Source organism: Saccopteryx bilineata, chromosome 4, assembly GCF_036850765.1.
Source record: "Saccopteryx bilineata isolate mSacBil1 chromosome 4, mSacBil1_pri_phased_curated, whole genome shotgun sequence".
Lineage (NCBI taxonomy): Eukaryota > Metazoa > Chordata > Mammalia > Chiroptera > Emballonuridae > Saccopteryx > Saccopteryx bilineata.
In genome coordinates this window covers 249,946,766-249,971,937 of record NC_089493.1, presented here as the reverse complement: position 1 = coordinate 249,971,937, position 25,172 = coordinate 249,946,766, and the positions used below count along the sequence as shown (strand labels likewise).

Sequence of the window (25,172 nt, the reverse complement as noted above, 5' to 3'; positions counted from 1 at the left end):
TCCAGGGGATATTAGGTAAGTGGAAGGGATTGAGGTGAGAGAGAGTGGAGAACAGCTACAGGCAGCTTGTGAGGACCCAAAAAGTGTACCCAGGCTATTTATGTGGTACATGCTTCATGTCCCAATTTAGATGAGCTATTCTCTTGGGACCAATTTTTGTGAGCCTCTTCTATAGATGCAAAGCATATTCAGAAACACACTACTTGTGGTTTCAGTTTATTGAGCATGGCGAGGTCCAATCTCACAGGCTTCCAGGCAGCAGAGCCAAGTCCAGAGCCTAGGTGCATGTTCCAAGCTCCAGAAATGAGGACTTTTAAAAGCGATAGGAGAAAGACCCTGAGAAGTTTGTTCTCTGGATCCACATGTCTGACATCTGGTGTCCTGGGGTGAGGGGTGAGGGACACCTGGAGGCAGACTTTCTACCCCAATTCCCAGCAACCATAAAGGAGAAGAGGGAATGTCTGGAGAAGAATGTGGCTGAACTTGTGGCAACTTTTCCATGGAGGCTTGAGGTCAATGTGTGAGGGCAGAGCAGATGTTTCTGCTAAGGGATGAGGAGAGATCAGAGATGAATATTTATGTCCTCTGCATGCATCTCTTTGAGTGGGTCAAGGGAAAACAAAAGGGGGAGACTGGCTGGTGTATTCTCCCTCTTTGCTCAGGCCAGGGTGTGAAGAGCACAGTGAGTCTTCAGTTCACTGGCCAGGAAAGACCATGAGCAGGATTCTGCATCCCAGCTGCAGTAGCTTTTGTGGTGAAAAGGGTCATCTGGGGCAGAATTTCCACTGCTGCTTTAGCCATAATGATGGGCAGAAGAGGTTTCTGTAGGAAGGGGCCAGGAGAGGCCTGGAGGAGAATTGATTCTCCAGACTCCAGTCAAGCATTTCATGGGCAGGTGAAGCCTCCATAAACAGATGAGGAGAGACATGGAGCCACTTCTTTCTTCCTGGCTCCAGCAGGTCTGTGCTGGGCAGAGGGTGCCCTGAGGTCACCCTGAGGTCAAGGGCAAGGAGAGACCTGGATGTGGCTTCTTGCCAGCCTGTGAGAGGTATTTGGGTCTGGGGTGAGGGGTGCACTTCAGCCAGCATGAGTCCGGCCAGGCCACTGCCAGGCAGCCCTGCCCCAGCTGCTCAGCTCAGGTCAGGGCTCACTGGTTCTGAAGCCTCCCTCGCCGTCCAGGTTCCAGAAGTACTTCTCAGATCACAGCCTCCCCCAGCCTTTACTCATCTCTCCTCTGCTTTTCCCTCCCAGCAGTGTCAGGACTTGAGATGTTCAGTGTGGATGAATCTGCATAAGCCGATGTGGCAGAAGTTGTTCGGGGTGTCAGGCCGGACAGGGAACAGGCTGCCAAGGTTCTAGGGGTGGAACGTTGATGGGAGAGGGTGGTGATGTCCAGACAAAGAACCTCCAGAGAAACAAGGACTAGGACGCTGCCAGGTGGGGTAGGGGAGGAGGTGAGACAGTGGGGGAAGGAGCACAGATCTGGTAGGTGGTGAGAGAACCCTTGGCTGGGCCAGGTGGGGGATGTAGTGTAAGCGGAGGTGGAAGCGGGGCTCAGCCGCATCACTTCGGGGCTGAAAAACTGGGGGTGAGAAGGGAAGGGGCTGTTTCCTGTCTTTGGAAGGAGGATGGGGCTGCTGTGAGGGGCGCTATGAAGAGGTGGGTAAGGAAAAGGAGGGGTGCATGCCTATGGTAGAGTAAGGTGCAATAAGATAGTACTGAGGCTTTCAGAACAGAGAGCCTGGGTGTGACGAGGTCATGGAAGGAGAGAGAGAAAGAAAGACAGACAGACAGAGAGAGAGAGAGATCCTAAGGAAAGGGAATGGAATGAAAACCACAATCATGAAGCTGCCTGGTGATGTGTCTGGGCTCCCATTTCCCCCGCAGAGAGGAAGAGACAGCAGGGTCTAGCAGCATCAGTTGCTGCCAATTCCAGTAGCCAGGCCTTCAGCTTTTTTAAAAAAAATTATTGATAAAAGAGAGAAATTTGTTGTTCCATTTACGTAAGCATTTACTGGTCGCTGCAGTTGACAGGACCCCCTAGTCTCAGGTGGGACCCCTGCCGCTACTCACAGGGTCATATCTGATGTATCAGGGCTCCATATTCCCTCAGGGTAGACCCCCGGCCACACTCAGAGGAGGCAGAGCCAATGTGACTGGATTCTCCATGCTGTCTGGCTGTCTGAGCTGAACCTCACGCACGCTCTGGTGCATGCTGCCAGGAACACTCCTTTCTGCTGCCATCTAGTGTGCACCTTGGGAACAGTGCCTATTTACTGAGCCAGGCCATTGTCATGTTGCAGGGACACAGGGAATGTCCAAGGCACCTCCCATCACCCCCAGCTCTGGATGTCTGTGTCTCCATAATGGTAGAAACTAAAGTGCATGGGAGAAAGTTCACCACTCTGTCAGGTGGGACTCTTCTCCATGGAGACAAAATCTATAGCTCACATGACCCCCTCCTAGGTGTGGCCCCTCACCACAGTCAGAAGACCCAGTCCTGTTCTACCATGACTCCTGTGGTAGGATCCATTCTTACATCACAGGGTCCAGAGCCAGTGTGACCAAATCCAGACCCTCTACTCTCTCAGGTGTGACCCTTCCACACCATCAAATGATGTAGAGCAGATGTGAGAGGATACCCTATGCTCTCAGGGAAATACCTTTCCTTTCACTCATGTGGATCAAAAATGATGTGATACTCTCCTTACTCTCTCAGGGAGGAACCTCCCCTCATACTCACAGGTTCCAGACTTGATGTGACAGGACCCCCCCTTATCTCTGGTGGGCCTGTTTCCTATGCTCACAGGGAACAGAACCAAAGTGACAGGACTCCCTGTGTCAGATGAGACCCCTTCCACAATGACTGGACCCAGAGCTTACAGGCATAACCCCTTACTTTCACAAGGCAGAGCCTTCTTCCTGTGAGAGGAGCCCCTGTTACTTTATTGTCTTGTATGAATATGAGTTCACCTTGAGCATGTATTATATGTTGAGTATCTCTTGTTCATCTGATTTAGTTGATTTTATTATTACCACAGCTGTTGGGACTTACAAGGTACAAGGAAAATGTGTTTGTCTGTTTTTTATTCCTCATCCTGTCAATGAGCTGGGCATGTGAAGATAAAGGATGAGAAACTAACTTCAGGGAAGTGCTGCAGCTGAGATGTGGACCTCTGCCAGCTGGGGTTACTGTTCTTTTTGTTCACTGTCAGCTGTTTGGGTTAATTTTTGCAGGGTTTGGTGGAATTATGTAGTGCTTCCTCATTTACACTAGCATGAAGACACATCTGAGAAGCTAGCTGCTTAGACTCAGACAATCATGAGTTTTCTGTATTGAGTCCCAGCTGATCCTTACATTGTAAGAATCTGGTTGAGATCCTGCATCTGTTGTGTGGAAACTTGGGTCCGTTGTCTGGCTCCATGTTTGTAATTTGGCTGTGAAGTCTTGGTTACAGATGTGGATTCAGTCTGCGGCACCTGTGGTTAAATCTGTGTTGAGCTTTGTGGCATCTGTGTGGGGCCCACATGCAGCTCTAACTATAAGATATAATGCGGGGCATCTAGTGTCCAAATACTTGTGTTAGTCTCTGGTGCCTGGCATTTGGGTTTCAGGGTCTGACTTGTGTCTAAATAACAGTGTTTTGTTTGGGGCCCAGGGTCCTACTTTTGGTTTGGGGTCTATTATTTAGGTGAAGAAACACAGGGTCTGTGTCTGGGGTCCTGAGTCTAACTGTGGCCTCTGTCTGGTGTCTGTCAGTAATGGTTGTTGTGTTTTTATAGACAGGTAGCTGGCTATTGGTGGAGAAAGACAGGTAAGAAACTTGCACATTATATTTTATAAATCTAGGAAAGCCTGTTTTAGGAAGAAGCTTCAACATTTTATTTAGCTTAAGCTCAATCAGCACTAAAGCTCAAGTATTTCTAGGCTTGATGGCCTATTTCATAAATCCACTGTGTCCTCAGAAGTTTATTGTCTCCTGCATTCCAGTCAGTCAGGAGTGAGTGAAGGAGGCCCAGGTCATCATGCACTGGCAGGTGTCCCAATTCTTAGCCATGGACACAGATAAGCCACATTGGCATATTGAGAGCTAACTTACAAAATGAATAGGGTGGAGCCCTGGCAGGGTAGCTCCTCAGTGGATTAGAGTGTCCTCCCAATATGTCAAGGTTGTAGGTTTGATTTCTGCTCAGAACACATGTCAGAAGCAACCACTGAATGCTTAAATAAGTAGAACAACAAATCAATGTTTCTCTCTCTCACCCTCTGTCTGTCTTCCCCCACTCCCCTTCCTCTTACTCTCTAAAATCAATAAATAGCCCAACCTGTGATGGTGCAATGAATAAAGCATCGAGCTGGAAATGCTGAGGTTGCTGGTTAGAAACCCCAAGCTCTGCTGGCCAAGGCACATAAGAGAAGCAACTACTAGTCAATGCTTCTCACTCCTTCCCACCTTTCTCTGTCTTCTCTCTAAAAAAATAATAAATAAAAATTTTAAAATGAATTTTAAAAATGAATAGGTTGGAGAGTCTCATCTTTACAGAGACCCCAGTATGGCCATATGAACAATTTCTACAGCTTGAGGATCTCACATTAGATGTCAGGAAGGAGTTTAGGGAAAACAGCCCAATGGCCTGTGGGTCTGGCCCCTCTGTGCCATAGCTGCTCTGCTTCTGGAGAAGGCTAAGAGCAAGTCATAATAATGGTGGAGGTTATGGGCACTGATTCCTTCTGCCCTTTTCCTCTGGATGCCTTCCCTTTTCAGGTGGCCCCTTAGTGTCCCTTCTCAGACCACAGTCTACAAGAAATGAAGAGGTTGTGAGAGAGCAAAAACTGGGAGGGTGTTCCCGGCTAAGCCTAGCCATCAAGGTGCTTGGCCATATCAGTTTATTATTGGCCTGATGTCAGCTGGAAATGGCAAGGACAGGGTGGAAGAGAGTCATCCTGAGCTCCAAGGTCTCACATGCCATGTGGTGGTGGCTGCTGACAGGAGGGGACTGATAAGAATGTCATATGAGGCATGGACAAATATAGGACAGAGGGACAGAGGGTCACATGTTTGGCAGGAGCTAACACGCACCACTTTCCTGAATCCTCACAGCCCCCTGAGAGGGAGGTGTCTCCCCATTTGACTGAGGGGAAGACTAAGTTTTCATTATTTGCCAGAAATCACAAAACTTACAGGTGGTAGAGCCAGAAGTCAGCTCTAGATTTTATTTCGAGCCTGTGGGAAGCTTCTGTCAGTTGAGGTTTGAAAGGAAGAAAACGTGGGTAGAAGCAGACCGGTGCTCTGGACTCAAGAACAGATTTTAGAATGCCATAAGACAGGGAGGGGGTAGAAGTGGGGAGGGCACTCTTAAAGGGATCTGTTGGTTGAGCACCTGGAAGGGGCCAAGGTACGTCCTCCCTCCCCACCTATCCTATCACATTTCCTGCCCAAGTTCCACCTCAAACACCACCTCAGGTGAGAGCATGGTAAGCTGAACCCTCAGGTTGTGTGAAGGTTTTCTTAACATAAAAATAAATTAAAGTACAATATTCAACACAAAGCTGCAAGGAGTACTTGAATTGCTCGATGTCTCCAGGATACTGTGAGTGCACAGTTTCCTAGCCCATCTTGGATCATCAGTTCTGGACTTTGAACTGTGTTAGAATAAGTCTTTAGTTCAAATGCCTGTGAAATGAAGATAACAAAATTGTCTCTGTTTCATTAGGCAAATGAGAGGTACAGGTAAGTTTAGGCATGTGAGGGTCTTAAAGTAGGAATTATTTCCAAGTCTGGATTCTCATTTAATGCAGAGGGCAGTACTGTTGCTTAATTTTTATTTATTTTTTGTCTTTTTTTTAAAATTGAATCCAGAGAGGGGAAGGGGGAGAGAGAAAGACAGAAGCATCAATCTGTTCTTGTATGTGCCCCAGCCTAGGATGGAACCAGCCACCTCTGCATCTTAGCACGATGCTCCAACAAGTGGGGCCATCCAGCCAGGGCATTTGCTGTTCTATTTTGTACATATTTGGATCAATATCGCAGTGGACCAGTCTAGGAAAAACACCCACAACTATGTTTTTGCTGCCATCTCGTGGACATCTTGAGAATAACAGCTAGGTAAAAGTCACCAGAAAGTTATTTCCTCTGCTGCAATCTGGTGCACAATTTGAAATGAAAAGCTGAGTGCAATTAACCAAAAAATTCTCAACCTACTTTTGCATCACCCACGTGTCTCATCCCGTCTTTCAATTTGAATCTCTTTACACGCTTATATTTTAAGGATGGTGTGGGGCAGTGATGGAGTGGAACAAATGGTGCAGGGCGTGGACTATGTGGGCGGGGTGGGGCCATCGAGAAGCGGGGTCCACGCAGGTCGGGGACAACACCAGGCAGGGTGGGGTAGGGTTGGCAAAGTGCGGGGCGGGTAGCAAGGAGCTGGTTAGATAGCGCAGGGTGGGGCGGGGCAGAGACAGCGAGGGCAGAAGACCACTATTGGGGGGGGGTCAGTTCGTGGACAGGAGCTCCAGCCTCGCCTTGGACATGAGCTTCCTCCCGGGAGAGGGGATAACTCCCTGGAGAAGGTCTTTCTCCTAAAATTTGGTGACCTTCCGAGTGAGGGGACCCTCCCTCTGTAGAGTGGCTCTCGTTCTGTGGAGGGGCGGCCCTTCCCTGGAGGTGTTTACTGAGGGGAGTGAGCCTTTTTCCCCCAGGTCTCCCTTATCAAGTTAAGCAATGTCCAGACCTGTAAAATTTTTATTAGTTTATTTTAGCCAAACTGTCTACGATTGCTGGTAATCAAAATCTCAGCAGATTAAAAAAGTGATCTGGAAAATGGCGTTTTGACCTATATTTTGTACATCAGAAGCAAAGCTGAAGACAAGGGGGTTACATAAAATTGGTGATAGATTAGGAAGGCTGAGAACGCTAACAGGGTAATCTGTGGGACTGGTTGAAAGTAAAAATGTATTATAAAGCCAGTAGCCCTGGCTACTATCACAGCCTTCTGGCACATGCAGGTTCACATTTGATTCGGACAGATGGTAATGAAACAACAGAGCCCAGAACTGGTGGGCCATTATCTTTAATCCTAGCTTGCACTTGGTGGGCAAGTAAAACACACACTGGGATCCAAACCTCACTCATTTAGTGCTCACAAAGCTACTGACTTATCCAAGTTTCCTAGAATCAAAGGTTTCTGCCTCACCAGCCTTACTCACCTCTGTTTCCCATCTCCTCTCTGCACAGACTGGATTCTCCCTCAGCACTCCACCATCTTGGCTACTTCTCTCCTCCATGTGGCCTTTCTCTGCTCTTTTTCCTTTGTTCTCTCCTCTAAAGCTTATCTTAGGAACCGAGAAACAAGCTCCCGGTCTGCCCCACTTTATAGTTTAGAAATTAAAACTTCTAATCTAATATACAAATAAGAAAGTCTCTGATACAAAGTCAGTTATCTGAGGCATAATGGGAAGAAATTCTTTTCCCTTTCAATAGGAGACAATATTTACATATCCTACACTGATTTTAACTCTCCCTTCCTGGAGTCCTGAAACTAACATATACCTCTAGACAAAGGAATGGGAGGTAGACACTAAAAAATTTATAAATGTATTTGATATGTAGAATGACATCACTGTTGTGTTACTTTGTAAGTTTTAATATGTAAGAATGTTTTTATAGATCCTATAGACGAATGTTGTAAGCTTATTGTGTCATGCTCCCCCTCCTTTTCCCCCAATGTATATGTGATCAAGTCTATATAACTAGCTTCAGGGCTATTTTTCTCACACACAATTTGGGTACTGTAATGCAGAGGACACAAGTTCTAAATCCTGAGGTCCCCAGCTTGAGTGCAGGCACATCTGGCTTGAGAACGGGCTCAGCAGCTTGATTGTGGAGTCACTGCTTGAGCGTGGGATCATAGACATGACCCCTTGGTTGCTGGCTTGAGGCTAAATGTCACTGGATTGAAGCCCAAGGTCGCTGGATTGAGCAAGGGGTCACTCATTCTGATTTAGCCCCCCAGTCAAGGCACATATGAGAAAGCAATCAATGAACAATTAAGGATCTGCAATGAGAATTGATGCTTCTTATCTCTCTCCCTTTCTGCCTGTCTGTCCCTCTCTGTTCCTCTCTCAACCTATATTTTAGGTAATGGCCCTGAAAACCAAACACACATTTTATATTCTTTCAAACCTGGAAGCTGGTTGGATGTTGCTTTCTGTTGCTTCGTGGTCCCTTTTCAATATGTTTGAAGTGTACTTCTCTGTTGTCACTCTGTGCCCATGGTAGTTTCAGAAGAGAACTTAAGTACAATCGCTGTAGTGTTAACATGAAGACTCCAAGAAACAGCTTGTTGACACCTTACCTTATTTCTTGTGTTTAATAGATTTTGGGGTTTCCTAACAAAAAGTATTCTGTCAGGTATGTCACATGTTTTCAAATTAGATGCATGTTTGTTTGTTTGTTTGTTTTTTGAAGTGAGAAGCGGTAGGAGGCAGAGAGACTCCTGCATGCTCCCTACCAGGATCCACCTGGCATGCCCAACAGGGAGCAATGCCTGGCTTCTCTGGGGTGTTGCTCTGCTGCAATTGGAGCCATTCTAGTGCCTGAGGTGCAGGCCATGGAGCCATTCTCAGCTCCCAGGCCAACTCTGCTCCAATGGAGCCTTGGCTGCAGGAGGAGAAGAGAGAGATAGAGATAAAGAAGAGGGGGGAGGGTGGAGAAGCAGATGGGCACTTCTCCTGTATGTCCTGACTGGAAATTGAACCCGTGACTTCCACCCAGCAGATGCTGTACTGTTGAGCCAACCATCCAGGGCCTGTCCATGTCACCTTTAAGAATCCAAAATTCTGGCATGACCTGAGGTGGCACAGTGAATAGAGTATCAACTTGGAACTCTGTTGCTGGTTTAAAACTCTAGGGTTGCCAGGTAATGGGACACATGAGAGGCAACTACTCTGAAGAGATGCTTTCTACTTTTTCTCTTGCTCTCTGTCTCTTCTCTCTTTTTTCTATAATCAATCTATAATTTTTTCCCAAAAATATAATATTATGTTATTCAGGTTTTTGAAATGTCCTATTATGCAATATAACCTCATTGTCTTGTATTTTGGGGAATATGAATTTCCCCAGAGCATGTATTATACATTGAATATCTCTTGTCCATCTGATTATTTTACTTGATTATTAGCCCAGCTGCTAGAACTTTCAAAGTATGGGAAAATCTTTAAATTTTATCCTCCCACAGTGTCAATGCATGACATGTGACATGAATGGCTGGGGCACTAACTCCTGGAGAGTTCTGCAGCTGAGATCATGGACATGTGTCAGCTAAGGGTAAGCTTTATTTCTGTTTCCTCTACCAATTACTTGGTTTATGTTTGTGGGGTTTGGTAGAATGTGGTAGTGCTGTGAGTTATGTTTCTCTCTTCTACATTTACATTGGTAGTGAAATATATTTTAGCTTTCTGCTTGAACTTAGGGAGCTATGAGATTTTCTCTATGGAGTTCTGGCTGTGTTTGCATTGTGAGTATCAGGTTCAGCTCCTGCATCTGTCATGCAGCATGTGGGGTCAGGTGTTTGGCTTCATGTCTGAATTTTGGTTATGGGGTCTTGGTTACAGATCAGGAGTCTGTCTCCAGGGTCTGTGATTGAATCTGTATTCTGTTGTGCATCTGGGGTCTGAGGTCCCTTTGCATGTAGCCTTGTATCCAAGTTCTAGTGTGGGTCCCACAAGCAGCTCCAGTTCTAGGGCATGACGTATGGACTCTGGTGTCCAAGGTGCCATGTAAGTTTCTGGCATTGGTATTTCCTAGACTCAGATGGCTCTGGAGACCAGTGTTTGGAGTTCAGTGCCGAGTCCTCATTTTGGTTTGAGAGTTGGTCCAGTGCTCAGCTTCAGTCATCTAGAGTCCTTTGATCCTGATTTTGTCTAAGGTCTCTGTTCAGTAATGGTTGTTATGTTCACATTGGCAGGAAAGTAGATACTGATGGGGAAATAGAGCAAATCAAATTGGATATTCTATTCTATAAAACGGAATATGTAATAGAACATTGGCATGTGAAAGTCCTGGGTTTTATTCCTGGCCAGGGCACAGAGGAGAAGCGTCCATTTGCTTATTTACCCTTTTCCTCTTTTTTTCCTCTATATCTCTCTCTTCCCCTCCAACAGAAGAGGCTCCAATGGAGCAAATTGGCCTGGGTGTTGAGGATGGCTCCAGTTGCAATGGAGCAATGCCCCAGATAATCAGAACATTGCTCCCTAGTGGCCTTGCCAGGTGAATCCCGGCTGATGGCATGTGGGAAACTGTCTCTCTGCCTTTCCACTTCTCACTTCAGAAACGTATAAACAAAAACAAACAAAATAAGAAACAAAAAATGAAATAGGTGTTTCAGAATGAAGCTTCAGGTTTTCATTTAGTCTTTCCTGATAGAAGTCTCCAGTATTCATAGGCTTGATTGCACATTAGAGGAATCCATTGTGTCCTCAGAAGTGCATTGGCCCCACAGCCCCTGGCTCAATTTTGGGAGGAGTTTCCCCAAGGCACTGCTGGCCAGGTGAGAGGGGAAACAAGAGGAAAAAGGTTCCATTGTAGGAGAGGCACCATGGGAGTAAAAAATGGGTTGGAAACACTGAGGTTCAGAATCCAGAATGTTGATGGTCAAGAAAGGTCGTCCTTCCCAGCTGAAGAATAGAAACATGGTCCTAACAGGGATCTGGGCCTTTTTTTGTCATTTTATTCTGCCTTCCTGCTGAGAGAAACACAGTGGCCATGTTGTGGATCCATCACTCCACTTTTCATTGGTATTCCAAATTTATCCATTAATTTGATACATAGAGAGAGAAGCACTTACTCATTGCTCCACTTAGTTGTTCCATTTAGTTATGTGCTTATTGGTTGCTCCTTTTAGGTGCTGACAATGGGGCTCACACCTGTTACCTTAGCATTTGGGAAAATGGTATCTGCACTTAGCTACATGGCCAGTGCCACATAGGGTTTTTTTAAATGTAATATGTTAATTATCATTCAATTGAAGTTATTTTATATTTCCAATTGTGATGCATTTGGGAGGTTATTTAGAAAATATCATTTATACCTTAAACCATAAGGAGCTTGTAGGTCCCTCTTATTAAAATTTTTTAGGTTCATGGCCATGACAGCAAGACATACACTTTATATTCTTTGAAACCATGAACTCATTGAAGGTTGCGTTCTGTTGCTTTGTGGTCTCTTAAATATGTTTGAAGTGTGCTTCTCTGTCACCTTGTGCACATGCCAGTTCCAAAAGAGAACTTAAGTACAAGCACCTTAGTGTGTGACATGAAGACTGCAAGGAGCAGCTTCTTTACCCCCTTACCTTATTTCTTGTGTCCAATATGTTTTGGGGTTTCCCAACAAAAATAATCTGTCAGATGTGTCACTTGTTCTCAAATTAGCTGCATGTTATCCATGTCACCTTTGTGAATATAAGATTCTGGCCTGACCTGTGGTGGTGCCGTGGATGGAGCATTGATTTGGAATGCTGAGGTTGATGGTTTGAAATTCAAGGCTTGCTGGGTCAGGGCACAGGTTAGAGGCAACACCTCTAAGGTAATGCTTCCTGCTCCTTCCCCCTTTCTATCTCTTCTGTCTTTTATCTAAAATCAATCAATATTTTTTTCAAAAAATGTTAGATTCTGTTATTCAGTTTTTTGAAGTGATCTACATACCCAGTATAACCTCATTGTCTTATATCAGTTCCCCTTGAGTCTTTATTATACATTGAATATTCCTTGTTCATCTTATTATTTCACTTGATTATTAGCCCACCTGCTAGAACTTTCAAAGTATAAGAACATTTTTTTTAATTTTATTCCACACAGTGTCAATATCCAGGCATGTGACATGAATAGCTGGGGCATTAAGTCCTGGAGAGTCCTGCAGCTGAGATCATGGACATGTGTTTGCTAAGGGTAAGCTTTATTTCTGTTCCATCTCTTAATTGGTTTATTTTTGCAGGGTTTGTTAGAATGTGGTAGTGCTGCTAGTGATGTTTCTCTCTTCTACATTTACACGAGTAATAAAATATATTTTCAAGCTCACTGCTCAGACTTAGGGAGTCATAAGATGTCCTTTATAGAGTCCTGGCTCTGTTTGCTTAGTGAGTATCAGGTTCAGCTCCTGCATTTGTCATGCTGCAAGTGTCAAACAGCATGTCCTTTGGCTCTATGTCTGAAGTTCAGTTATGGGGTCTTGGTTACATATCAGGAGTGTCTCCAGGGTTTGTTGTATAATCTGTATTCTGCTGTGCACTTGGAGTCCCTTTGCATGTAGCCTTGTATCCGAGTTCCAATGTGGGTCCCTCAAGCAGCTTCCAGTTCTAGGGCATGATGTATGGACTCTGGTGTCCAAGGTGCTGTGTCAGTTTCTGAAATTGGTGTTTCCTAGTCTTGGTTGGGTCTGTAGACTAGTGTTTGGTGTTTGGTGCCAAGTCCCCTTTTTGGTTTGGGGGTTGGTCCATTGCTCAGTTTAAGTCGTCTAGGGTCTATGGGATCCTGATTTTGTCTAAGGACTCTGGTGTCTGTTCAGTAATGATGTTGGATGGGGAAAGAGAGCAAAGTGAATGGGAGATTTTATTCTATAAAACTTGGAATACTTGCTCCAGGAAGAAGTCTCAAGGTTCCATTTAGTCAAATCTGATAGAAGGCTCCAATATTCATAGGCTTGGTGGCACATTAGAGTAGTCTGTTATGTTCTGAGATGTCCATCGTTCCCTTAGCCCTCTAGTTCAAGTTTGGGAGGAGTTTCTCCAAGGCAGTGCTGGTCATGTGTTTTGGGGAAGGGAGAGGGAAATGGTTCCAGTGTAGAATAAGCACCATTGGAGACAGAAATGGGTGGGAAACAGTGTGAGGTGCAGAATTCTTTTGTTGATAGTAAAAAAAAAAGTTAGTCTTTTCTAGCTGAAAAATAGAAACATGGTCCGAAGAGATATCTGGGTATTTTACTTTGTTTTTCTTTCCTGTGTTTTCTACTTTTTTGTTGAGAGAAATGCACTAGGCATGTTGCTGGTCTATCACAGCTTTTTTCATTAGATTTTTACAGTTTTTACATAGATTTGAGAAAGAGAAAGAGATAGAGAAGCATGAAATCATTTTTTTTACAGAGACAGAAAGAGAGTCAGAGAGAGGGATAGATAGGAACAGACAGACAGGAACAGAGAAAGATAAGAAGCATCAATCATCAGTTTTTTGTTGTGACACATTAGTTGTTCATTGATTGCTTTCTAACATGTGCCTTGACTGTGGGCCTTCAGCAGACTGAGTAACCCCTTGCTCGAGCCAGTGACCTTGGGTCCAAGCTTTTGACCTTTGCTCAAACCAGATGAGCCCACGCTCAAGCTGGTGACCTCAGGGTCTTGAACTTGGGTCCTCCACATCCCAGTCTGATGCACTATCTACTGCACCACCGTGAAATCATTTTTTTAAATTAGTTGTTCTATTTAGTTATGTACAACTTGGTCACTTCTTTTAGATGCTGAGGCCTATGACAAAACCCACAACGATGCACTGAGCCATCTGGTCAGGGCACCATAGGTTATTTTAAATTATTATCTTTTAGTTGAGGAAATTATTTTAGAATTCTGATTGCAATGTATGTTACAGGTTATTTAAAATATATTTTTAGCCTGACCATGTGGTGGCGCAGTGGATAGAGCATCAGACTGGGATGTGGAGGACCCAGGTTCAAGACCCCGAGGTCTCCAGCTTGAGCACAAGCTCATCTGGTTTGAGCAAAAGCTCACCAGCTGGGACCCAAGGTCGCTGGCTCAAGCAGGGGGTTACTCAGTCTGCTGAAGGCCCACGATCAAGGCACATGAGAAAGCAATCAATTAACAACTAAGGTGTCACAACAAAAAACTGATGATTGATGCTTCTCATCTCTCTCCATTCCTGTCTGTTTGTCTCTATCTATCCCTCTCACTGACTCTTGCTGTCTCTGTAAAAAATAATAAATAAATAAATAAAAAGAGAGGAAAATAAAAATAGATGTTAACCATATTAAAAAATAATAATAAAATGGTATTTTATAAGTGTATGTATAAGGACTTCCTGATTTATCTGTTACTAATAATTTCAAGGTCAACTGTCATGAAGGGAGGACACGGGTTATATAATTTCAAATCTTTGAAGTTTGTTGTCACTTGCTTTATGTTGCAATATGGTTCCTTTTAAATGTGTCCTCAATGTGAGTCTCTGCTGTTATGTCGTGTGCACCTTGAGAACAACACCTTGGTGGTGGTCAGGAGGAACAGGGGTGGGTACAGTGCATTATCTGTCAGTGGTTATATTGCAGGAATCAAAGGACAAAAATGCCCAGACAACTTGATGAAGGAGGTAGGATTTATTTAGCTGGTGAAGTAGTGTGACCCCCAAAGAGGCAACCAAACACGTGCTCCCCAAAGTTAGATATCTTACATCTTATATACGTTTTATAGAATACAGGGTTTTCATGCAATGGGCTTGTGATTCCTTTGTCTATATGTCACTTTCATGACTCCAGGATTGGAGGGTGAATTTATAGGTGAAATTAGAGGATAAGTGTTGGATTTTTAAATTAAGGAATGTAAACATTGTTTTTAAACAGCTTTTGAGAAAAGTGAAGGGGTTTTCAGATAAGTTCTATCTTCTTTGCTCTGTGAAGCAAGTGGCTCCAGGCACCCTTTCAGAGAACTATAGAAAGTAGTTAATCTAGAACTGGCTGACTCAGTTACCCCTGCAGGCTCCCTTCCTTTGCATTTTTCTTTCTTCTCAAGGAAGAGGGTGCCTGCCCCTCCTTCCTCAGTTGATCCACTTACCTGCTTATGTTAAGTAAGTTTTTTTAATCTCTCTGTGGATTTTCTTTTTTTGTGGTAATCTATTGGTTCTGAAAGAGGTATTCTGTATCCCTAAATGAGAGAGTTGGATGAAACCCATGGTTATGCCCTGGCCTGGTAGCTCAGTTAGTTAGAGCGTCTTTCTGATACAAGGTCATAGGCTCAATCCTGTCAGGGGACATCTCAGAATTAATGAATGTATGAGAACATTGGTGCTGTCATATTTGGAGTTTAGCATTTCTAAATGATGTGAGTGCCATACTATAGTAGTCTGAATTTGCCATTTTCTAATGATATATCAGGCAGAGCTTATTTTTATAAGATTAGGTACTTGGTCCTATCAAAATAAGAAACATGAAAACTGGGAGGTTTTAAAGAGTTTATCTGAGCCAAAATGACTCCAAACATTTGGAATGAAGATCTCCAATCCTGCAGACTGACAGTGTAGCAATTTCTATTTCAATTATTTATTTAAATTTAATTTTAGAGAATGGAGAGAGAGGGAGACAGAGAGAGAGAGAGAGAGAGAGAGAGAGATGGAGGAGCAGAAAGCATGAACTTCCATATATGCCTTGATCAGGCAGTTCCAGTTTTTTGTTTATTTATTTTATTAATTTGAAAGTATGGGGACAGGGAAGCAATTTTTTTGTGAAAGACAGAGAGAGGGACAGATAGTGACAGACAGAGAGGGAGAGAGATGAGAATCATTAATTCTTTGTTGGAGCACCTTAGTTGTTTATTGATTGCTCTCTCATATGTGTCTTGACCAGGAGGCTCGAGCAGAGTGAGTGACCCCTTATTCAAGGCAGCAACCTTGAGCTTCAAGCCAGTGACCATGGGGTCATATCTATTATTCCACGCTCAAGCCTGCAACACTGCACTCAAGCTGGTGAACCTGTGCTCAAGCCCGTGACCTTGGGGTTTTGGACATGGTTCTTTGGTATCCCAGTCCAATGCTCTATGCACTATACCACTGCCTGGTCAGGCACCATTTCCATTTTATAGATTAAAAAACAGGCACAGAGAAGTTGAGAATTTTGCCTTAGGTTTCAGAGCTTGTGAGGGCAGAGCTGAGATTCAAACACACTATGGAATTACCTGGAGTCCATGTGGTGTACACCATGATACTCACCCTTAAAGGGCAGTGAGGTAGACCAGGTGCCCAGACTGAGCCAGGTACACAGAGATACACACAAACATGTTTCTCCCTGGCTTTCAGCTCTGATTCTACAAAAGTCAGAGGAAACCAGGACAGGAGCAAGAGGGTAAGGGGTCAGTAGACTTGTTCTGAAGTTCCCTCAGAGCTGGGGTATGACCTATGTCACAGCTGTAGCTGCAAATATGCAACTTAATGCTAATGACTCACTCACCCTCTTTGCAAACTGAGGGCTTCTCCCCTGACTGTCATCCGGTGTCCATGGAGAACTAACTTCCGTGTAAAGCCTCACTCAAACTCCCTGCAAACATAGGGCTTCTCCCCTGAGTGTGTTGTCTGGTGTGTGAGTTGACTTCAATGAAAAGCCTTGATCACACTCCCTGCAAACATAGGGCTTCTCCCATGAGTGTGTCGTTGGTGTGTGAGGAAAATTGACTTCTATGTAAAGCCTTGCTCACACTCCCTGCAAACATAGAGCTTCTCCCCAGAGAGTGTCCTTTTGTGTCTGAGGAAAGTTGACTTCTTTTTTCTTTTTTACTGGGACAGAGAGTCAGATAGAGAGATAGATAGAGACAGACAGGAACAAAGAGAGATGAGAAGCATCAATCATCAGTGTTTGTTGTGAAACCTTAGTTGTTCATTGATTGCTTTCTCATATGTGCCTTGACCGTGGGCCTTCAGCATACCAAGTAATCCCTTACTTGAGCCAGCGACATTCGGTCTAAGCTGGTGAGCTTTTTGCTCAAGCCAGATGAGCCTTCATCCCAGTCCCACACTCTGCACTGCACCCCTGCCTGGTCAAGTGAGAGTTGACTTCTGTGTAAAGCCTTGCTGACACTCCCTGCAAACATATGGCTTATCTCCTGAATGTGTCCTTTGGTGTCTGAGGAGATATGACTTCCATGTGATGCCTCACTCACACTCCCTGAAAAACATAGGGCTTCTCTCTTGAGTGTGTCCTCTGGTGTCTGAGGATAGTTGACTTCAGTGAAAAGCCTCGCTTACACTCCCTGCAAACATAGGGCTTCTCCCCTGAGTGTGTTTTTTGGTGTCTGAGGAGAGTTGACTTTTGTGAAAAGCCTTGCTTACACTCCCTGCAAATGTAGGGCTTCTCCCCTGAGTGAGTCCTCTGGTGTATTAGGAGATTTGATTTCTGTATAAAGCCTCGCTCACACTCCCTGCAAACATAGGGCTTATCCCCCGAGTGTGTCCTCTGATGTGTGAGGGGAGTTGACTTCTGTGTGAAGCCTCACTCACACTCCCTGCAAACATAGGGCTTCTCCCTTGAGTGTGTCCTCTGGTGTATAAGGAGATATGACTTCCATGTGAAGCTTCTCTCACACTCCCTGCAAACATAGGGCTTTTCCCCTGAATGTGTAACTTGGTGTCTGAGGAGATATGATTTCCGTGTAAAACTTTGCTCACACTCCCTGCAAACATAGGGCTTCTCTCTTGAATGTGTCCTCTGGTGTCTGAGGAGATGTGACCCATCATCAAAGCCTTGCCCAAACACTCTATACTTGACAGGTACAATTCTCAAAATTCCTACTCTCATAGACAGTTTTGTGTGTCCACTGAATTCACTCTCTGGCCTCTGATGGGTGCTTCCTGCAGCATTCTCTCTTGCTCAATAGAGCTTCCCAAGTGTCCTTTGGGAGTTTTAAAAAAGGCCCTTGAAATCCTCCTTGGACTGGTCCTTTTAAGCAAATGTTTGGACTTTCCTTTGTCCTTTTGACCTTCAGCTTTGTCATCCCAGCTGTGTGTATCAGTATGGTGCTGCTGCTGATTTGGATCCTCTGGGCAGGGATCCTCTGATCAGAGGTGTTTTCTTGCAGATGTTCCTGAAAAAATTTGAGAGGGGTGATTGCATCCCACATGTTGACTGAGGAATTTCTGACTGGAGAATGCCAGAGAGCAGGAGGGACATTGGTCATTGGTGTATCTCTGGCTGTAGTTCTGCTGAAAGAGAAAATTTTGGTCAGGACAGATGTTGACAAGGCTGCCTGAGTCATATGTTTTGTCTCTATTAAGACCTGTCCCATCAGTCATTCTTATGGGGTTGACAATGTAATCTCTGTCTCTCACAAAATGTTTTTTTACAGTATGTTTTCTCTTTTCATTTTTATGTACTGTATCTTCTTTAGAAATCCAGAAAGCCCATATCAAGGGTCCTTTGTATGCATTACCAGATGAGGGACTTTCAAGTAGCATCAGGGGCTGTTTCACCCCTTATATGATTGGAACAATGCTGACCTATCCTATATACATGTAGCTTTTAAAACAGTTATTTAGAAATACCACTGGCCCCAACTAGAAATTGCTTTCCTCATACATTTTCACAGATGATAAACTGAAAATATGCCCTTCCTCAAACCTCACATCAAATATTCATACTTGATTTTATTCAGTGTCAGCCCATTTCATATATAATGTGAAGTCCTGTTTCAAAATATTTCCTCAATCATATTTTTTAAAAATTGATTGATTTTTAGAGAGGCAAAAAGAGGAGGAGGAGGATGGAGATAAAGAATAGGAAGAGGAGGAGAAGAGAAAAGAAGAAGAAGAAGAAGAAGAAGAAGAAGAAGAAGAAGAAGAAGAAGAAGAAGAAGAAGACAGAGAGGGGGGAGAGAGAGTAAGAGAGAGGCATTTATTCATTTTCCTACGTAGGCATGCAGTCATTGGTCTTTTCTTGTATGTGCCCTGACCTGGACTCAACCTTGGTATTACAGTTTGGTGCTTAAGTGACTGAGCTAACCAGCCAGATCCCCCAACCATACTTTTTACATACTTGACTCTTACTTCTATTCCTCTGAAGCTAATCCATAATCTTCTCTCACTTGTAGATGAAGTAATCTCTGAGGGGATTTCTCACTGAAGTGTATTTTTCAAAAATTAACAAAGAAAATCTTAGAGAATAAGCCACCCTGTGGTCTAGAACAGCACCACCATCCCACCTCACTCAGAAAGGTCCCATGCGTCTCAGCGTGGATCCCAGCATGCATTTCCAGGCTGCTGAACATCTCTCCGACCTCTGCTCTTACCCTGTATACTAGACAGCGGTGGCCCTTAGAAAACAGGCCCTGGCCAATTTTTCCAGTGAATAGAGTGTTGGCCCTGTATGTGGATGTCCCGGGTTTGATCCCCGGTCAGGACACACATGGAAATTGATGATATGCTTATCTTTTCCTCCCTCTCCCTCTGCTCTCTCTCATTTCCTCCCACAGCCAGTGGCTCAATTGGTTTGATCATCAGCTTGATAGCTCAGTTGGTTCAAGTGTTGACCTCAGGTGTTGACGATAGCTCAGCTAGTCTGAGCATGGACCTCAGACTGGGGTTGCTGGGTGGGTCTTGGTTGGGCACATGAAGGAATATGTCTCTCCCTTCTCCTCTCACTTAAAAAAATTAAATAAAAAATAAAAAATATAAATATTTTTTCTAAGAATCAAAGGCATACAAAATGAATTCTTAATTTCTGAAGCATCTGATTCAAAATCTTACTGACTTTACAGTGTACCATGAAAATATCTAAGGTGAGTTCTCTCTTCATTTTCATTTTGAAGAATGGTTGTGCCCACCTCTAGCTGCTGAGAGCTCTCTCTTCCACTTGCTGCAGTCCTTGATGCCCAGCTTCTGGCCAAACTTGTCACCATACCAGACTAACAGCTCACACTCTGGCATGATGACCTGGCAGGTTTGATAGAAAATCTGCCTGCGATACTGAAAGGCAACGAGGTTCTGCTCTTCATCATCCTGGGCACAGTTCATATACCTGGGATTGAGGCAGGTGAAAGAAAAGAAACCCAAAGATGTTGAGTTCCTACTGCCTCTCTGATCCATGTCCAGCTCTGCACCTGACACTCGGGTTCAGATGTCACCTACTCCCACAGTGCTCCTGAAGAACCTTTTGTTCAATGTCTCAGCCTGTCATAATGTCAAATGACTTCCTATCTCCAGGTCTTACTTACAATGCTTATCCTGCCTAATACCATTTTCCAAAGCCAATTCCAGATGTAATCTCCACCCTGATTGGCCATAAAACCCACTGACCCCTAGCTTTTTCAAATTAACTCAGGTTCTGTTTTATATCACAGAACTTGCTACTTGATGTTGGACTCTGTATAGATTAGTTCACATCATTCAATATTCAGCTCAAGTCCATTTTTTTTCTTTTTAATTTTTTTTACAAGGACAGAGAGAGAGAGAGTCAAAGAGAGGGATAGATAGAAACAAACAGAGAGGAACGAAGAAAGATGAGAAGCATCAATCATCAGTTTTTCATTGAGACACCTTAGTTGTTCATTGATTGCATTCTCATATGTGCCTTGACTGCAGGCCTTCAGCATACTGAGTAACCCCTTGCTTGAGCCAGCAACCTTGGGTCCAACCTGGTGAGCTTTGTGCTCAAGCCATATGAGCCTGCACTCAAGCTGGCTACCTCGAGGTCTCAAACCTGGGTCTGCGGCATCCCAGTCTGATGCTCTATCCACTGTACAACTGCCTGGTCAGGTGAAGTACATCTTTTCTTGAGAGGCCATTCTCTATTCTCACATTTTATTTAGGTAGCATTTGATGCCTCACCCAGGTTTCCATAAAAACCAGGAGGTCTCCCCCTGCCCACTGAAGTGAGAATCAGGAAGGCAGACAGATTTTCACATGCACCTGACCAGGATCCATCTGGCATGCCCACCAAGGGGCGATGCTCAGCCCATCTGGAATGTTGCTCCATTTTAGCACCTGAGGCAGAGGCCATGGAGCTGTCCTCAGTGCCAGGGACAACTTTGCTCCAGTGGAGCCTTGGCTGTGGGAGGGGAAGAGAGAGATAGAAATAAGGGAGAGGGGGAAGGGCAGAGAATCAGATGAGCGCATTTCAGTGCCCTGGGTGGGAATTAAACCCTGGACTTCCATGGCCGGGACAGTGCTCTACCACTGAGCCAACCGACCAGGACTTGGAGGTCTCTTTGTCTTAGCAAATTCATAAAGAACAATAATAGCTTATTCACATTCGGTAGCCTCTGATAAAAGAGCCCCTCAGGGAAGTGGCCAATGATCATGTGGCTCTGTGGGGTTCAGAACTCAGCTCTAGTTAGAATTGAGGCTGGGATAATTTGCTGCCCTCACAGGTGTAGGCTATACTTGGATTAGGTATCCTGGCACTCTGCACTTCTCAAAAAATAGAAAAATTATAGTTAAACATTTCTAAAATGTATTGTTTCACCATGTCTGCAATTAGTTCTTTATGAGAAGATAAGTTATATAATCTGTTTAAGTAATGAATACCTTTCTCTAACATGGAATATACACTATAGTTAGGGCTTGCTTAAATAATGTTCATTAGATCAATTAAAGTGTAATTCAGGCCCTCAAAATTTTTTTCAGTGCCTAAATTTTGTCTAGCATAGAGATTTATATTTTGAGGACATATGCTATATTTTTATCTTCTTTTTTTCTCTATATACTTCTTGGTTTAAAAGAGCACTAAATGGAGAAAATAGAGGAAGAGAGAATTGAGGGAGACCACTGAGGGAGGCATGATGAGACGATGTATGGGCCTGAGAGGGATGAGTGTTTTCGTGACTCCCAGAAACTTCTTGGCTTTACCTCATCCAGTTGGCCAAGGATTCATCCTTTCCATCCACATACTCATGGCAGTTTCTCCCTTTGGAGATCTGCATTTCAGGGAAAAAAATAAAGAATTTTTTTGGATGGTAAGTTAATAAAATTATTTTACTCTACTGTTAACAGAGCTCTTTCAGCTTGCATGCATTGCCACTAGTGACCACATATTTTTCTTATTCATCATATCTGCGTTGACCTGTCAACTCAAGGCTGGGAGGAGGCATTCTTTTGTGTCTGTACCACTTTGCTCCCACTTAACCTGTGATCCTCAACAGGAGCTGGTACATGGTCTGCAAAGTCCACTCAGTACCCAGAGCTAACCATATTGTCTCCATCGATGTCCTAGCATGTAGAATGGCAGGTCCCACCAAGCTATGGGGGGGATGTGGGAATTCACATGACAGAGGAAGAGGTAAATACTTCTCACCTGCCAGGAGTATCCGTTGTTGCTTGCCTCTTCATTTTCTGTGATCTGGCCCTCATAAGGGCCAAAGTGCAGACCCACTGGCAGAGCAGGTGCCTCATTCCACACTCCAAGCCCAGCATCAGGGATGCCCGATGCTCTGATTCTCAACCCAGGGGGCAGAGTGAGGGCTGCTTGGTATTGATGCCCCTTATCTACTGCACTGTCTTTTACAAATGTAGGGGGCCCATGCACGGCACAACTGTCAATGAAGAAGTTCTGACATTTCTCACAATCTGGGGGTGAGAGCAACAGGAATTAGGGAAGGTGTAGTGCATGTTCCTGGACATATAGAGCCTCATAGAGAGCCCAGAAACTCACATCATTGAGCCTCACTTCTGTAATGTGGGTCCATGGGCGAACTGAATGCTGTAAGGGCCAAATGATGAGATGACATTATTGTATGAAGAGTTAGCATGCTTTGTAGGGTCACTTACAGAGGTAGTCATTGTCCTGGGGCTCACTGATCTCTAGGTACACGTGGCTATTTCTTTCTCATAAGCTATACATCTTTACTTCAGTCTCCTATCTCTTGAGTTCTAATTTGGAGAAGAGTGAGTTTGGTGGAGTCTGGAGTGTTAGTTCCTATTTTGTCAGAAAACACACAAACTGCTGCCATCAAATTATCACCTGTCCTTCTATACACTCTGGTATTTTTCTTTGTCAACTATTGGCTCAGACTGTCCCTATAATAGTAAGCCTCTACACTGACTACAGATGGTCAATTCAGTTTTAGTTTCTAGATCTTCTGATTATGAGGTGTAACTTCTCAAATTTTAGTTTTTCATAAAATATTTATTAAGGGTACAGTATATGTAAAGCATTTAGGAAAGGCCAGGGATACAACACCAACAGCATATGGTTGCTATTATCAGAGATGTATTTATTGGACAACGTGTATGTGTCAGTTATTTTAAATTGAATTTAAGCCCTATCCAGTTGCTCAGTGGATAGAGCTTTGGCCAGTGTATGTCCCGGTTTGATTTTCATTGGAGTACATAAGAGAAGTGACCATCTCCTTCTCCACCCCTCCCTCTCCCCTTTTCTCCTTCTTCCTTTCCTGCAGCCTGTGGCTCAATTGGTTTGAACATTAGCCCTGGGCACTGAGGATGGTTCAGTTAGCTAGAATACATCATCCTGAAGTGCTAAAAACCAGCTCAATACTTGAGAATTGGGGTTGCCGGGTAGATCTTAGTAAGAGTGCATATGTGAGTCACCTCCCTATCTCTCCTCATCTTACCTAAAAAATAAAGAAATACATATACAGATAAATTGAATTGAGTACTGTCAAAGAATATATGCACGTATCTTCATTTTACACATTAGCATTTAAGAGCTTAGATAATTTGTAAGATTTGCCCAAAGGTCCAGTGCTAAATTCACTCTCAGTTTAGTAGAACTTAAATCCAGGCCTATCCAAAGTCCACCCCACACACCTAGGCCGAAATTATTAGCCTTTTTAGAAGACTCAGAGGAACTGGAATCTACAAATAATTTTTTCTTAACCAATTTTCATCTAGACTGTTTTCTAGAGGGTCTTGCTTCTCCAGGATGGAGTGTGATGCTGAAGAATCAAGTTTTGAAACTCTGAGGTTGCCAGCTTCAGTGGGGGCTACTCAGGCTTTAGTGCCAGCCTCACCAGCTTGAGCACAGGGTCGCTGGCTTGAGTGTGGGATCATAGGCATGACCCCATGGTTGCTGGCTCAAGTCCAAGGTATCAGGCTTGAGCAAGGGGTCACTCACTGTGCTGTAGCCCCCCAGTCAGTCACATATGAGAAAGCAATCGATGAACAACTAAAAAGCTGCAATAAAGAATAGGTAGTTTACATTTCTCTCCCTTTCAGCCAGTCTGTTTCTGTCTGTCCCTCCCTCCCTCTCTATCTCTCAGTAAAAGAAAAAAGAAAAAAAATTGGCCATTTATGTCAAAAATATAATAAAGGTCACTTAACTGGACAGAAAGTCTATTTCTTTAATATAACACTTTCTCTTTTCTGTCTTTGTTGTGGACCATAAATCGCAAAAAGCCATTGTAGATTTGAGGCTTAGCAAAAGGCTACGTTCTCCCCCCTGGCTATGATGCTGAGTATTTTCACCCATTCTATTTGCTTCCTTTGGTTGCTGGAAGCAATATACATGCCCTTCCTCTGACTTTTTGTTTGTTTCAGATGTTGGTAGATTTCACTAATGTATCCTGTTTTTGCCTTGGGAGAGTTCCTGTCTTAGCCTTGTATGTACAACTTTGTATCAAGGTCCTTGATTTGCATATGGCTATATAATAAAGCGAACTGGGGCTACAGGGCACTCAGATACTGCCAGGCATGTTGAAGAGTCCTCCCAGTCTGATCGTTTTTGTTTTGATAAGTGTGTTTCCCTAATTCTGTACCTTGGGAGCCATGCTGGTCCATGGCAAGTGGCGCCTGAACAGAAGACTTGAGTATGAGTACAAGGAAACTAAAACTGAATGAAGGTGATGGAACTCCCCAAAGTGAAGTTCACACAGTGAGTAAAGAAAGTGTTTGGGGAAAGTGTAGCCAGGAGTAAAAGATTATGGGACAGATAGGGTAAAAAATAAGGGAACTTTATGTAGAAATGTTTCTGTATGAAGACAAATTGTTGTCTGAAGAGTATCAGGGTGAGCTGGAAACAGAGGGATGTGAATACAAGGATAACTTGGGAGTCTGAGGATGACAGGGGGGATAAAAAATCCAGGCTATGGTTGCCTTAGCCGTGGGGCCTTCACTGCCCTCAAATCCTTTCTACATTCAACCCTCTGCTCGTCTGTTCCCTTATTGGGCTGATTCCAGAGTCTATAGCTCAAAATCTGGGAAATCCCCTCTCCAACAATCTATAGACCAGGCTCAAAATGTAGGGGAAACAATAAATGATGGCTTTACCCATTTTCCTGTTGTAAAAAGAGAGGATGGTACAGGGAGACTAGTGCAAGAACATGAACCTGTACTTTTTAGAACTCTGAAAGAACTTACTTGCTTGTGTTCAATATGGGCCTACTGCCCCTTTTACACTTGGTTTATTAGATAATATTAGGGCAAAGGCTCTTCCCCAAATGGCTGGAAGGCGATTGCTTGTGCTTGT

The 25,172-nt window shown here is 44.0% G+C and overlaps 1 pseudogene; it reads right to left on the bottom strand.

Moving 5' to 3' along the window:
* Nucleotides 1-25,172, bottom strand: part of LOC136335672 (histone-lysine N-methyltransferase PRDM9-like) — a 40,425-nt pseudogene that overhangs the window by 7,989 nt on the left and 7,264 nt on the right.